General features: G+C 39.2%; 1 pseudogene across 1 annotated transcript; it reads right to left on the reverse strand.

Annotated features, from left to right (window-relative positions):
• Window positions 1–6,027: 6,027 nt before the first annotated feature.
• On the reverse strand, window positions 6,028–13,505 carry LOC306880927 (sperm microtubule associated protein 2-like; annotated as a pseudogene). Its single transcript has 5 exons — window positions 13,474–13,505; window positions 12,311–12,372; window positions 12,138–12,204; window positions 9,339–9,464; window positions 6,028–6,269 (listed from the first exon to the last, which is right to left on the reverse strand). The product of its transcript is annotated as a sperm microtubule associated protein 2-like (transcript).
• Between the last annotated feature and the right edge of the window lie 3,761 nt (window positions 13,506–17,266).

Below are 17,266 nucleotides of genomic sequence, written 5' to 3' on the forward strand. Positions count from 1 at the left end.
GAGGCTGACTGTGGCTTCGTTTGTTCGCAGGAGCGAGGAGCAGAGACAACGAGATGCACGGGAGGACTGGAGGAATCAGCCACAGTGTTGGACGATCTAGAGACGGGAGGACAACGGAGAGGAGCACAGGAGGTAAGCACAAACAGGTACGGAATTTCAGCGGTTATACTCGACAGGTCTGGAAGACGATCGGGAGGTCCACGTTGCATCAACGAGATCGGACAACACTAGTGGCTGAGGTGTGTGCTTTTATGTGTTCCTTGATGACGGTGATGAGGTGCAGGTGCGTGTGATCCATTACAAGGTGCAGGTGAATGTGATTGCGATGACGCTGGAGACGGGCCATTCTGTGACAGAAGTGGTTTAGAGCTATATTTAAATTGCTCAGAGGGGGGGTGTTTGTTTCCAACTGCATCAGATGGAAAACATTCATCATGTAATTCCAAATCCCCCTCAGTCAAAACAACCTCATTGCATCCTTGTGGAGATTCAAACAGAGCACACAATACTGTGATGAGGGTACATTTCTCATACTGCTATTATTTATGAACACACAAAACGACACGGACACATCCTTCCATTAACATTGGAGTTGCAAAATAAAGACTTACAATGCATGTAACAACAACAAAACATGAACAATATGTCACCAAAAGCTGATTCAAATCATGCCTTACGGTGTAACTAAAACCAAATATTTGCCATCAGAATGGGAGTCCAAACAGCTGATAAAAACATCACTCTAATGCATTGCACAAATAATCCACACCACTCCACATCAAGTCACATCTTGTGAAATGAAAAGTAACAAGTCCATCATTAAAATGTTTTTAGGCAAGGCAAGGCAAGGCAAGTTTATTTATATAGCACATTTCATACACAGTGGTAATTCAAAGTGCTTTACATAAAAGAAAGTGAAATAGACATTAAAAATCAATAAAAACATGGAAATAAAAATAATAAAAACAAGGAATTTTAAAATGATATAGAAATTGATTTAAAAGGAATTTAAAGAAAATGATTATACATAAAATTCATTGCAGTCAGTTCGGACAAATAGCACAGTGCTCATTCAACAAATGCACAGGTAAACATATGAGTTTTGAGTCTTGATTTAAATGTGGCTAATGTTTTAGCACATCTGATCTCTTCTGGAAGCTGGTTCCAACTGTGGGCGGCATAATAGCTAAAAGCAGACTCCCCTTGTTTTGTGTGAACCCTTGGTATTTCTAACTGACTCGATCCTAATGATCTGAGTGGTCTGTTCGGTTTATATTCAGTGAGCATATCTGCAATATATTTAGGTCCTGGGCCATTGAGTGATTTATAAACAAGTAAACGTTTAAAATCAATCCTAAATGTAACTGGAAGCCATTGTAATGACCTGAGGACTGGTGTGATATGCTCAGATTTTCTGGTTCTAGTCAGAATCCTGGCAGCAGCGTTCTGGATGAGCTGCAGTTGTCTAATGGTCTTCTTGGGAAGGCCGGTGAGGAGACCATTACAGTAATCCACCCTGCTGGTGATAAAGGCATGAACAAGTTTCTCCAAGTCTTGACTGGATACAAAACATCTAATTCTTGCAATGTTTTTGACATGATAGTATGCTGATTTAGTTACTGCTTTGACATGACTACTGAAACTAAGGCCTGTCTCCAGAATCACCCCAAGATTTCTGACTTGATTTTTAGTTGTTTGACCCCTAGAGTCAAGGTATGCATTCACCTTGAGAACTTCATCTTTGTTTCCAAATGCAATGACTTCAGTTTTCTCCTTGTTTAACTGAAGAAAGTTCTGGCACATCCAACTGTTAATTTCATCAATGCATTGGCAGAGGGAGTCAATGGGGCTGTAGTCATTTGGAGATAAGGCTAGGTAAATCTGGGTATCATCAGCATAGCTGTGATAGGCAATTTGGTTCTTCATCATTATCTGACTTAGTGGGAGCATATACAGGCTAAACAAGAGCGGTGCAAGAATTGAGCCTTGTGGGACTCCACATGTCATGGCCGTCCACTTAGACTTATGCTCTCCTATATACTCACATAATAACCTCTCCCTTCTAAGTATGATCTGAACCATTTGAGTCCCATCCCAGAAAGCCCGACCCAGTTTTCCAGTCTCTCTAAGAGTATGTTATGATCGACAGTGTCAAAGGAAGCGCTAAGATCTAGTAGTACCAGCACTGATATTTTGCCAGAATCAGAATTTAGGCGAATATCATTTATTATCTTAATGAGTGCTGTCTCTGTGCTGTGATGTGCTCGGAAACCAGATTGAAAATTGTCCAGATATCCATTTGACTTTAAGTAGTTGTTCAGCTGATTAAAAACTACCTTTTCAATAATCTTACCTATGAAAGGAAGATTTGATATGGGTCTATAGTTGCTCAACATGGTGTTATCAAGATTGTGCTTTTTCAGAAAGGGCTTAACAACTGCAGTTTTAAGGGAGTTTGGAAAAGTCCTAGAAAGAAGTGAGGCGTTCACCACTTCTAAGAGATCATCTTCTAAACAGTTAAGCACATTTTTGAAAAAGGATGTGGGAAGTGTGTCAAGATAGCAGGCTGAAGATTTAAGGTGCTTTACTATTTCTTCCAAATTTTTTTTTAAAACACACATAGTCACTTCTTTTTGAAATTGCGGTCGAATCTGTGTGACCTCTGCATAACTTGAGGATGTGCCAATCTCCTTTCTGATATTATTGATCTTCTCAGAAAAGAAGGAAGCAAACTCATTGCATTTGCTGTCGGAGAGCATTTCACTGGGAATCTGACTTGGGGGGTTTGTCAGTCTCTCAACAGTCGCAAAAAGAGTGCGGGTGTTGTTTATGTTACTGTTTATAAGGTTAGAAAAGAAAGCCTGTCTAGCTGTGGCTAGTTCCACATTGAAAGCATGAAGGCTGTCTTTATAGATGCATTTTTTACATTTTATTCATTTAGCTGACAGAAGTGATCAGATAGTGCTACATCCTTAGTAACAATGGATGAAATGTTTAGACCTTTACTGATGAGTAAATCTAAGGTGTGTCCACGATTGTGTGTGGGTCCGTGCACATGCTGACTCAGGTCAAAAGTGTTTAAAATAGTTATAATTTCTTTTGTAGTTTTGATTTCTGCATTATCTATGTGAATATTAAAATCCCCTGCAATAGCAAAACAGTCAAACTCTAAGGAAATCATTGATAACAGTTCAGTGAACTCATCAACAAAGGCTGGAGAATATTTGGAGGCCTGTAAATAATGATAAACAGGGTGCGTGGAGCACCTTTCAGCACAATACCTAGGTGTTCAAAAGACAAATACTGACCAAATGACATTTGCTTGCACTGATAAACATCTTTAAACAGAGCAGCTACACCTCCACCTCTCCTAACAGTCCTGCAGACACTTATAAAATTAAAGTTAGGAGGGGCTGTTTCAATGAGGACTGTTGAACTGCAGCCGTCTTCTAACCATGTTTCATTTAGAAACATAAAATCCAGGTCGTTTGTGGTTATTAATTCGTTGATCAGAAATGATTTATTTTTAAGTGAGCGAATATTTAAAAATGCTAACTTGATGGAATTACATTTTGTCTCTACAGCAGTCTTGGATTGATGCATTATAGGCCGCAGGTTAGATGGGTCAGCCGTACGGCTTGAGAAGGCCTTAGACTTTCTATCGCGTGATAAAACAGAAATAGGCATGCTGGGTTCCCGCTTTTTCTGTAAACATTTGTGAATGTTGTGGCTAATATAGCGGGGACCCGACACATATCACTGAGAGCTGTTATCAGTTGTTTTTGGTTCACCTACACCAGATGGAGAGGGGTTTGGGCCCTGGCGTTGTGGCAGCGGCCGGAGAGCTCTCACAGGAGGAGGTGGGTGAGCTGGGCCTGCAGTTTTTGGTGGTTGTGGGGCCCGCCGTTTTTTAGTTGATATCTGGGGGCTTGCAGCGAAAGAGTGGGAGAGTTTGGTCCCAGCATACACCAGTTCCTCCATTTTCTGTGAGAAGCTTAGAAGTGGGGATGCTGGAGAGAGGGAAAGTGTGTCTGGTGAGCAGGGCTCTGGCTCTGGTGTTTCCGGTGGCTGTGAGATGTCGTTCTGGCTTCCCTGGCTGTTTTCGAGAAAAGAGTCCTCTACACCCATAACATTGCTTTCCCCAGTGAAAAGGTTATCTTCTCTGAATCAGGAGAGAAATATGCATAGAAAATATGCCCAGATCAAGCAACATTCACAAAGAAAACAGTTCAAAACAGATCTCATATTGTGATGTTTTTATCAGCTGTTTGGACTCTCGTTCTGACGGCACCCATTCACTGCAGAGGATCCATTGCTGAGCAAGTGATGTAATGCTACATTTCTCCAAATCTGTTCTGATGAAGAAACAAACTCATCTACATCTTGGATGGCCTGAGGGTGAGGACATTTTAATTTCTGGATAAACTATTCCTTTAACAGCACAAGTACAGTACAGTCATTCATACAGAAATGCATTTTGTTTTCTGTTATTAATGTTTCCGCAATTCATTTTTCCCTCGTGGAGTGATGAAAACAGCCTGAGTACTTGAACAAGAATGACTCAGAGAAATAAAACATTTGGAGAATACAAAATCAAATGAGTAACGTACCTGAAGTAAAACAACTTTGTGAAACCCCTGGCCTGTCATAAACAGAGTTAAATAATCACAAAGGCTCAGACGAAGCACACATTTCAGATATCAACTTCCCTAAAGTCCCATTACAACAGGTTATTGGAATGCATACAGTATACTGCGGATTCTCATTCAATAACATGCAAATGAATGTTTTGCCTCCCTTTGGGGTGTTGCACAGATATAACATTAACATTTGTAATATGTGGTTTGAGGAACAGGCAGGAGAAACAACACAATTATTGCTTATTATTAACTTGTAACATTACACTGTGTAAAGAAAGCCGATCCACAGTATGCTTGCTGCAAATATACTCTGCATGTAATTGTGGAGCATAGACAGATCCAGACTGTAAATTGTGTAGTATAGCATTAACACACATTAACTGTGTTAACCACATTGGCCAAAGAACACCTCAAATGTCCACTGAGCGGTCAACGTTGGTGCAGTGGTCCAAAAATGTTGAATTAAAGCAAAGATGCACATCATGTGTTCTGAAGACAGAGACTTTCCAGAAGACTTGACATCTTGCTAAATGACAACAACAAAGCACATGTTAAGGAGACAACGGGTAAATAAGTTCCTTAAATGTACACTTCTTAAATGTTGCTTTGATGCATGTGATGAAATATTAATTTTTATGTTGAAATGATTATTTAAATATCCTAGTGCCTATGCACATAATATCGGATGATTCATGCGGTCTCCATAATGGCCATTTACTCCCTCACTCACAACAAACATATCATCATTAATCCAAGTCTCAGTCGAGTTCAGTCGAGATGAAGCATTAATGAGAAAGGACTTAAGATGACATAAAGGCAACATACAATCAACCTCAAGTAAACACATTCAAACGAGTCATTTGTTGTTTGCTGAACACTAAAACGAATCATAGAAAATAAACTGAACTGAAAACCTTTGTAATGTGGAACATTCAAACGTTTTGTGCAATATTAAACAAGAAACTAATACTTTGATCAACGTTAAATTTTACTAAATATTTTTCATTTCAAATAAATGTTGTTCATTGAACTTCCTGTTCATCGAAGTATCACGAAAGAGAATGTATCACAATTCCAACAAAAAATATGAAGCAGCACAACGGTTTTCATTGTTGATAATGTTTAGAAATGTTTCTTAAGCATCAGATCAGTATATTAGAATGATTTCTGAAGGATCGTGTGACACTGAAGACTGGAGTGATGATGCTGAAAATTCAGCTTTGATTACATTTTAAAATATATTCAAATAGAAAATGGCTATTTTAAACTCTAATAACCTTTCACAATATTAGTTTTTATTGTATTTTAATCAACTAAATACAGAGCATTTAAGCCCTTTTTCCCCCCCAAAAAGAAAGAGCTTGACTAAGGATGGTGGGATGATTGCTTATTGGCCCTTACATTTGCGTGGTAAGGGTAAAGACAGCTCCAGCAGTCTGGGGGACGCGGTGGTGGCCTGAGCGGCAGGACTGACCCGGTAGGGGTCGTACCCCTCAAACAGGGCCTGACGGGTCTTGGGTCGGGCCAGTTTCTGCAGTCTCTCGCTGGCTACGGCCTTCAGAACACGACCTGGAACCGGCCAAGAAACAGGCCTCGCGAGAGAGTGCTGTGCATGGACCAGCTTAGGAGCTGAGAGTGGAAAATAATGATGGGAAAGAGAAAACGAATTACCACTGTATAATCTGTATAGACTGTATATGCAGCAGATGATCATTTACAGTATAAAAGGGCAGTGATATGATCGCGTGGGTGCTTGAATCAACACTGAAGTATGTCAATAGTGACTTCGCCCACTTTGGTTGGCTTGGCAGTTTTAACCGCAACACTTAACTGTAAAATCACAAGAACCCAGATGTGCCACGTGTCACACAATTAACAACTGAAAAACACATGATGTGCTCGAGGGCCAAATAACAGTCTGATGCAACATTTTAAACCTGTGATGCAAAGCGGCAAACCCAGAAATAAAAAGAAACCAGGTGAACAATGGTAAACACTAGAAGCAAGACATGACCAGGCCTGCTCGTGGATATCTAACATTTTGAGTTTAGCTTCAGTTTATCAGTTAAGTTATTTTGTAGCTTAATATATACTATATATTAAGCTACAATTAAGTGTAATTAAGGTGAATTAAAGTATTAATGTATTTAATATATATATACACTTTTTAATTTAATTTAATAGTTTTTGTTTATTTAGTTTGGTTATTTAAATACTTCAACTTTAAACGAACAATTTCAAAAGTTGCCTTGTCACCTAGGTGAAATAAAATTAACTTTTTTAAAATGTATTTTATATCAATTAATCTAAAATAATTTATTTTATTTCAAGCAACGCACAAGATAATAACCCTGGCTACCACACTCTAAAAGTATGTACTTCCTTTGTGATGGGAATCTTCCGACTTAAGGTAAGACAGCATACCGGACATACTAAATCATAACTTTCATAGCACAGATATCATACCATTTACCATTTGCACTGGCATGTGCTAGTATCCTGCTGCAATGTGAACTGAAAAAAAAGAATCCAGGAAATGGCTCGATGAATGTAATTTTTTTTCCCTATGTCTATAACATATTTCATATTGAAACAGGAAGGTGTGGTGGGACACATTGAAGGGACAGTCCCCATTAGCTTTAGTTTAAATCACACCTACTGAGTAACTATGTACTGGAAATTTTTATTTTATATGCACTTTCAGTGTTCATTGTACTAGTGTTTATATATCTTATTGCATCGCTTATTCATATCCATTTGTAATTATGTTCATAGTTTTTGCTCATAGTGTACATACATTTACTGCATCATCCATCTGTATAGTATGTTCATATCACCCATCTGTATATCATACTGATAGTATTTCAAAATTTGTAAATTATGTCCATAGTACTGCCTTATCTGTATATTTCTGTACATATGTAACATGTACTGTATATCCTGTACCTCTGCTTATTGCACTTCTGGTTAGATGCTAACTGCATTTCGTTGCCTTGTACCTTACACGTGCAATGACAATAAAGTTCAGTCTAATCTAATCTAATTTGCTACTTAGGGAACATTAGCCCACAAAATAACACCTCTGCAAACTTTGAAAATGCACTGAAAAAAAGAGAGAAAAAAAGAGAGAAAAAAAAAAAAAAAAGTGTAGTATAGTGCTAGCTTGCCTGAGACCAATAGTGAAATTGCTTCTACTTTGCATTATTTAATATATTGATAATTTAATATTTATCTTTAATAAGTTGCAATAAATAATACTTGATTACATTTTCTAGTTACTATAGATCTCAAAATTATTCAAAAATTATTTTAATGCCTCATGTCATAGGATAATCTTTTTTTCTTTAAAAAAAAGTCTTGCATGTCATCAGATTGTGGGCTGTGGTAGTATTTAGGCACTGGTTGTAAGAGGTATTGGTGGGAGTCTTCATTGTCTTTGGCGTTTCATTGACGTAATCTTTAGGTATAAAAAGCCCTCAAATGCCACTGAGCTGGAGCATTTCTGAGTGGAACTTCCTCCACAGAGGTGAGAAACACCCATGCGTAGCTACAGGAAGTGTTTGGGTGCAGTTAATCACTCAGTTGATGCTGACGGGGAAATCAATGAAAAACATTAATTATGTTCTGAATCCTTGCAGAACTGCCTCAACTCCTGATATTTATAGGCTTTTTGAAGATGTGACATGATTCAAAAAAAAAAAGTGTAGTTTAATTGTTAAGATTAAATGTGCGCAAGCTCAGAAATTAGGATGAAAAGACTTCATTACAATGCTGTTTTGGTTTCTGGGTCCCTATAAAGTCTACTTTATCATATTTGATACACACATTTCTAAGGCCTCTAAATGATCAACATGATAAAAATCTTTGCTAAAAAACCCGTCACATAATCTACACAATCTACAAAACCACTTTCCGTTTCTGATTGAGCTTACATTTTTAGCAAGTAAAATGCCTTTTATAATTGTAAAAGCGTTCAGGTCGTGGTTCACGTGTCTTTTTGCAGTGAAATCTTTACAGATTTGTATAAAATAGACTTAAAAATAAAGTTTACATAATATTTCAAGATGAACAGGCCTACTGAATTTAAGAAACTTACATTTACATCTATTTTTTGTTAAATCATATTAAAATGTGAGCATCAGATCTAGTACTAGGCTTTTGTGTATTCGTTCATCTCTCAATCATCATTGCATTTTGCAACTCCAGAGCTTGGATCATAAAGTTAAGTATTTACATATGATCTTACTAAGACATTATTTGGAGATACAGAGTGAAAGCTGATATTTATATGCATTTTATGTTAGTAGTATGTTATACTGTTATTCAGATCTCATTGATTTACAAGTAATCAGAATTTCATCTAAATATCAGAAACTGCATTAAGTGGCATATTTTAGCCACTTAATGCAAAAAAACGAATGCATTTTATTCCTCCTCGAGTCTGAGCTTCATTTTCTCATATCACACTGTATGAGCCATACAATACTGATGTATCAAATATGATACTCTACAAAAAAAAAACATGCATTTATAATTTTTTTTGTCAAAGTTCAGTACACTGTTCCATTTAAATAAGTCAATCAATCAGTTTTCTGACTATTTTTTACATCAGGCTTTACAGGGTTAAAGAACCAGAGAAGAACTTTTATTAGGAATTTCAAGATGGATCACAAATTCATTTCGGCAATGTGCATTTACTTACAGTGGCCAGCAGAGAGCACTCAGGCTGCCATCCATCAGCTGGAATACGAGGCAGTGCCAGTGAACACTTTCAGAAGACATGCTTTTAGCGCTGCTGCACTAACCATCCACTCAGGTGGCCTTCTGTAAGGACAGACATATGAGCTATGTTCAGAATAACACATTGCCATCATGCTATTTCTGCAGCACACTGTGCATAGGATACAAATTCTCTGTATGAAAAAAATCCCTTGTTGCCTACTGTAATTGGAGAGCACACTATTCAGAATGCAAGGCAAAGCACTTAACTGTGGAAAAAATGTTGTGTTTTGCACTTTGCATGTTTTCTAGAAGCTGAAAAAAATGCAGTATTCAGTAAACTAGTTCTGTCGTGGACTGTGATTCTCTCAGCTTCTTTCTTTACTTCAAATCAACTAGATGACACCTGAGAGAGCCAGATTCATATTTTCATATTAACTAATTACAGATGCCATCCTCAGTGATGAACATAACCAATTAAAGCCCTGCAATGAGCTTTGAGATGGAGTTTAGGGTTTGAATGGAACCATGAGGACCGTGAGTAGGACTGGGAGAGCTGTTATTGCATGAAGACGTCAGTTGTTGTGTAGCTGCGTGATTCTCTAAACGGATGCTGAACTTATGAGATGTGCATCATGAGACACTGTGGAAGTGAAATTACTGTTTTTTAACGAAGATAAAATGGAATGAAGGAGTGCTGGAACGAGGAGACGTGGTGATTCCAATAGTCACAAAACTTTAATGAACAGAACATCAGGAAAGCACACGTAGTACAGGGGTTAGACGAACAATACCGGACATGGGAGACACAGGGCTTAAGAACACTAGGAAATAAAACAAGTTAGAACACAAACAGGTGATGAGTAATTAAACACAGACGGAGACTAATGAACTAATAATGACACCAAACGAGGACAGGAACAGGAAGACCAAATAAGGGCATGAGGAAACAAGAGGGAGGAAAAAAAACCAGGACACAGGGACATAAGTCTGACATCACGCCCCCCCTCCGGAAGGCTAGTCCTCGCGCCATATACCATGGCGGGCACTCTGGAGGCCTCAAGGGACAGGGAGACAGACGGCCTCCAGGGCGGCACCCATTCCGGGACCCACGGCGGAGCTCGGACGGCCATGGTGGATCCGGGAATTCCGGAGGCCATGGCGGAGCAGCCTCCGAGGCAGCGGCCCCCGCCTCTACGGCTGGAGCCCTACTACCCCCCAAAAAAAATTCCTTGGGGAAAGTAGGGGCTTGATCGGGCACTTGAGGGCACTCTGGAGGCGCAGGTGCTGCCGAGGAGCGGGCTCTGGCTTGGAGGGAGCTGCGATCGGCAGGCTTGCCACATGAACCGCCGGCGGGCTTGCCATACGGCATAGAGTTCCCCGTGGATATCGAGCTTAGGAGAGCCGCGGATGGCGGCGTTAATTTCCCTGCGGACGGCGGGCTTGGGAAAGCCGAGAACGGTGGCGTAGAGTTCCCCGCGGACGGCAGCGGGCTTGGGATAGCCGCGGACGACGGCGGGCTAGTTCTGGCTCGGGGCAGGACACTCTCCAGACACCGGAGGATCCCTTCCATTTTAGTCCTGTGGTGTCTGGGAGGTCCACGGGGCGATGGTAGTTGGCCCCTTACCAGAACAGCGAGAGGATGGCAATGTCATCGAGAGCCGTCGTCGCGACGAGCCTACAGAACTCCCCGGCATACTCTTCAAAGGGGAGATTTCGGCGGGCAAGGGCAATGATCCGAGCGGCGGTGTCCATTGCCGCAGGAAAAACAAGGAAAACAAAAGACTGCTCGAAAACCAGAAAACAAAAGGGGAGATGGAGTGCCGCTTACTTTTTGTTAGGTCCAGTATTCTGTCACAGTGCATACGGTGCTGGAACGAGGAGATGTGGTGATTCCAATAGTCACAAAACTTTAATGAACAGAACATCAGGAAAGCACACGTAGTACAGGGGTTAGACGAACAATACCGGACATGGGAGACACAGGGTTTAAGAACACTAGGAAATCAAACGTGGAAGAACAGAAACAGGTGAGGAGTAATTAAACACAAACGGAGACTAATGAACTAATAATGACACCAAACGAGGACAGGAACAGGAAGACCAAATAAGGACATGAGGAAACAAGAGGGAGGAAAAACACAGGACACAGGGACACAAGTCTGACATCCAGTCCATCAGTTAACGTCTTGTGAAGTGGAAAATCTGCATGTTTGTAAGAAACTAATTCATCATTAAGGTGTTTTAACTTAACTTCATCAAAATACAAAAACAATACAAAATAATGCATAATAACGCTTCCTCCAGTGGAAAAGTCCATCTTCTGTTGTCATCTCACATCAAAATCCACCAACATATTTCTTTAAAACTGATTTGGACTGTTTTCAGTTGTAAACGGTGTTTGATCTGAGCATATTTCTCTCCTGATTCAGACGAGATGACTTTTTCACTGAAGAAATAAATATTATGGATTTGTTTCTTACAAACATGCAGATTTTCACTTCGCAAGACATTATGTAGATTACTTGTGGATTATTGTGATGTTTTTATCAGATGTTTGGACTCTCATTCTGACGGCACCCATTCACTGCAGAGCATCCATTGGTGAGCAAGTGATGTAATGCTACATTTCTCCAAATCTGTTCTGATGAAAAAAATTAACTCCTCTGCATCTTGGATGGCCTGAGGGTGAGCAAATTTTCATTTTTGAGTGAACTATTTCTTTAAGAATGGTAGCTTTAATCAGTAAGTAGGTTTTTATTGGAAACCACACGTCACCTGCTCTCCTCAATGAAATGGCTTAATTGTTTGCTCTGGGCGAGCTGCTCCAAGCGAGGGGTCAGTTCTGTGGGGACAATTTCAATACATGACTTGAAAGTGGACAAATGGAAACAAAGATGATATAACATTTTAACATTGCATAAAGGCAGTAAATGAAGTGCTTCTCATACCAAAGGCAGTAGTGGTGTTCTTTGACCTGGCTGGTAGTTCATCAAGCCAATATACTGAGCGCCTATAAATATTAAAAATATTAATAATTATTGCATTCATGCACAAAGATAAATGGGTGGTTTGAACACACACGTCTGCTGTATTTCATCATAAACATACGAAAGTATTTTTAGAGTCAGTGTTACAGCCCGGGGATGTGGCCGACATGTGTTAAAGCATTGATGATTCACAAAAGGATGCCCAAGTTATCTGCTGTTTGAATAAGTCAAAGAGCCCCCTTGCGGGCAAATATGCCAGTTCATTTAAAAAAACTATGAGGTTATTACCATGTGTGAGAGAATGAGTCTTTACTCTAGTCTCCTGGGATCTAGCAGTTCAGTTTTGTTCTCTGTAGAGAATGTTGCCACAGATTTACATCCTTGTATAAAGTAAATCTTTTTAAAAACTATTTTTAAAGTGACTTTTCAAAGCAAAGTGTGATTTCCTTTTACAAGACAGACATTAATTTCATGCATGTCCTCCGTATAGGATGCTGCACATACATTTTCATATTTCACATGGATCACATGGAGATATTTCTCTGAAAATGTTCTGGATTATTACTGTCATTATTGCAGTAGCCTATTTTCATGCATTGCAAGTTACACAAAAAAAAAAAAACATTTTGTTTATTGTTTGGAACACCCATTTTTGCATACATTTACAAAAAAACTAAACATTTCTGAACTACCTATAAGCAGTGTTTGGGAAAGTTACTTTTAAAAGTAATACATTACAATATTGAAAAGTAACTAATTACGTTACTTAGTTACTTTTTATGGAAAGTAATGCGTTACTTTTTAAATCTGGGCTGGACTTGGTTGTTTTTTTATATAAAAAAGTTATTTTACAAATGTAAAAGCCCTTTTATGGAAGAATATTCAGGACTTTTTTCAAAAGGAATTGCAAATTGTCTTTTCATTTGCGTTTTCCACATGTGGGCGCATAAATTGTGACATAACCCAAATGCAATTGCAAATCTTGCATTATGTTTTTATTTTCGCTTTCGCGAACGCACAGTGACTGCCACATTTCAAATGAAAAAGCAAAGTCCATTTGCAGCTGTATTTCCCATGTCTTACGAGCTATGAGCCTGTCATATTTAAATATCAATATTAATTACCACATTGCCTTTTCACTCTCTGCGTCGTGCATGTAACCTGCCAAAACTCAAATGGAATCGCAATTCCTTTTGCATTTGAATTTCCTATGTCTTCACTGAAAGCTGTCAATCAATGTGAGTGGGCGGGACTATACTAGGGGGCGTGTTTGTATTGGGAGGTGACGTCACTGCTTTGATCAATGCAGGTAATCGATAAAGGCTCTAAATCTTTTTTTACCCCAAATGCAGCGGTTATACCCTGCTAAAGTGGAAGCAACAACGGTACGCACAATAGGTCAATATTCACTATTACCCAAACGCTTTTCACCTGTCTCAACATCTCTCACTGTTTCTCTCAGTCCGATTGATGCAAAAGAGTAAACAGCCACTTATTACAAAGAAATGTAGAAAATACATTTATTTTTAACAATTAGGCTACAACACTGTATAACATCACTGAACTAAATTATACACGTATGCAAATCACATTTCTTATGAATATACATTAACAATAAAGATTAAAGATAAGATGCACATTATAAATACGTCGTAGCCTAAATGAGAAACTGTGACGAGTCGTGCAGCAGTAATAACGTAACAATAACATATACAATTTCAAGCAAAATGATAATATTTATTCAAGCATTTAACATTTATATTTAATTAAAATATAAATTATTATAAATGATAGCGATCAGGTCCTCTGTCCTAAACTCGTACAATAGGCTATAGTTGATACAGTATACAACTCCCCATCAGTAGCTCTATACTGGTACAGTTGTGTAACTTACAGAACAACTTTTGTTATGTCAAGATCACAACACAAATAAAGTCATGATCATGAGAAAACAAGAAGGAAAGGCTGCTTAGAGCGCATCACCTGCTTCAAGATCTTTTACTGTTTGCACTCCGACTGAGGCACATAAGCAAACAAACAGTGCAAATCTGCACGTATTTACCTAGTTCAAGTTTATTTGTATAGCGCTTTTTACGATACAAATCGTTGCAAAGCAGCTCTACAGGAAATTAAGTTTCCACAATATATTTATATATTGCAGAACCTTAATATATTTAACTTATGGCGAAATTTGGTAATTCTGTATGTTGTCTGAGCGTTGGCATCCTCTGAGGGGTTGGCATTATCTTTTCTCAGGTGTTCGGTCATCTCAGATCATTTAAGGGTTGGATCCAGACTGAAGCTTCTGTCATTCCTAGTTACCAGAAACAGAGAAACAAATAGAGACGTAATTAGCGTAGCTGCTGTTCCATCTAAGCAGAAATGATTTGTTCAACCCAAGCTAAAGAATAATAATAATGTACATTTGATCAGATATAACTGCAGTACAAGATTATAAGATGCATTATGTGAATGCTTGGCTAAAGAGATGTGTCTTTAATCTAGATTTAAACAGAGAGAGTGTGTCTGAACCCCAAACGTTATCAGGAAGGCTATTCCAGAGTTTGGGAGCCAAATGTGAAAAAGCTCCATAAATTTAAATACATTTTTTATTAGAGATAACTATACCCTATTATAATGTAAATGTTCATTAAGGTCGTTGCTCATTTTGTACATCTTACACAAAAACAGTTATTACAAGCTTATTTTATCATTGTATGAACATTATAGGCTGCCCATCAGCATATGGGCTTCAGTGTGCTGCGCTTTCAGTCAGATCACATGATCTCTGGGGTGTTTGTTAAAAATACATAACCTCCTACCCACTGACCTGAATATGCATCAAACTCACTTCTGCTTGGCCAAATACAGTGTATAATGTTCATACAATGACCTCAAAACTGGTAACCAATCTCCTGCTAGTTTCACATCTCTCATAGTACACGTTCTTCTCACATAATAAAATTATTTCAACTATCAGTATTTCATATTTATCATTGCTTGTGCTTTAACATGTATGAACAGATAAAAGCATTCTGAATGTATCTGCAGAAATGAGTAATTAAAGAAAAAAATAGGCTAAGAGTGAATGTGGATTCATGCAAATATGAATTCCACGCACTTAATAATTTACTGCAGAACTTTAAAACAGTGACAGAAGCCAACATATAAACAAGTTCACACAATGAAAAAGCAAGCAAGGACTTAAGAATCCTACAGCAAGAAATGGTTCTTAAAACAGAGCATTCTTTGCTGAATCATACTGTCAGTATATAATTATGACATCTTAAAGTCATAGACATAATTTGTTAGACATAAGTCATTGAACCCCGCTGAAGCTTGAAAAGCTATTGACAACTGTACTGTCACTGCAGGGCAAAACCACGAACATCAGTGTGTTTGAACATGCTGAAGTATGCTTAGATGAGCACAAATCATCATACATGTAGACACAAGTTAAAAAGTTACCACAGAACTGGTCTTACCCAATAAATTTCACAGATGCTCTAAAATACTGCTAAACTTTATCAATATTCACCCTGTGTTTGCACAGAAAATTGTAATGTCTTTGAGAGTTTTGGGTCAGGCAAATAATGAATTTAATTCAGTTTCAAACTGCACTGTGTAGCTTTTGTCCCTCTAGCAGTTGAAGCACAATACACGTTAGGCCTACTTGCGGAGGAACACTGTTTTGATTGTTATGTCAGTTGTTCTGCGTGGATGGTTCGGATGGCTGAGGAGCTGAGATTAGAAGCACTCTCTTAAAGGGACTGCTCCTAATCTCAGTTTGTTACCTGTATAATAGACATCTGTCCACAGAAGCAGTCAATCAGATTCCAAACTCTCCACCATGGCCAAGACCAAAGAGCTGTCCAAGGATGTCAGGGGCAAGATTGTAGACCTACACTACACAAGGCTGGAATGGGCTACAAGACCATCGCCAAGCAGCTTGGTGAGAACGTGACAACAGTTGGTGCGATTATTAGCAAATGGAAGAAACACAAAATAACTGTCAATCTCCCTCGGACTGGGGCTCCATGCAAGATCTCATCGCGTGGAGTTTGAATGATTATGAGAACGGTGAGGAATCAGCCCAGAACTACACGGGAGGATCTTGTCAGTGATTTCAAGGCAGCTGGGACCATAGTCACCAAGAAAACAATTGGTAACACACTACGCCGTGAAGGACTGAAATCCTGCAGTGCCCTCAAGGTCCCCCTGCTCAAGAAAGCACATGTACAGGCCCGTCTGATGTTTGCCAATGATTCAGAGGAGAACTGGGTGAAAGTGTTGTGGTCAGATGAGACCAAAATGCCTATGACCCAAGAACACCATCCCCACGTCAAACGTGGAGGTGGAAACATTATGCTTTGCGGGTATATAGAGAGGGAGGGAGGGAGGGATAGAGAGGGAGGGACGGAGGGAGAGAGAGAGAGGGAGGGAGAGAGGGAGGGAGAGAGGGAGGGAGGGAGAGAGGGAGGGAGAGAGGGAGGGAGAGAGAGAGGGAGGGAGGGAGAGAGAGAGAGAGGGAGGGAGGGAGGGAGAGAGAGAGAGAGAGGGAGGGATGGAGAGAGAGAGGGAGGGAGGGAATTTATTTTTTTACCGCCACAGTAAGACAAGAACACATATCAAATATATAAAACAGATCCTCAAGATCCTGGCCAAACATCTGCATACATAAGAGTAGGTTTCTGGCCTTAAGCTTGGTGTTTTGAAGCAAACACCAGTAATTGTTGGTTTAGAGAAAGGGACAAACAAAAAAATGAGAGCATTGAGAGAACAGTGCTTTACAAAAGTCTCCAAGCTGGTTGTTCTCATCTGTGACAGAGTGATATGCGAGACGTTTCAGAGGGGCATTGTCTTGACAGCATATATCAGCTGTATTGACTCTGATTCCCAGTAACAAACACACATACC

This window comes from Barbus barbus (assembly GCF_936440315.1).
Source record: "Barbus barbus genome assembly, chromosome: 15".
Lineage (NCBI taxonomy): Eukaryota > Metazoa > Chordata > Actinopteri > Cypriniformes > Cyprinidae > Barbus > Barbus barbus.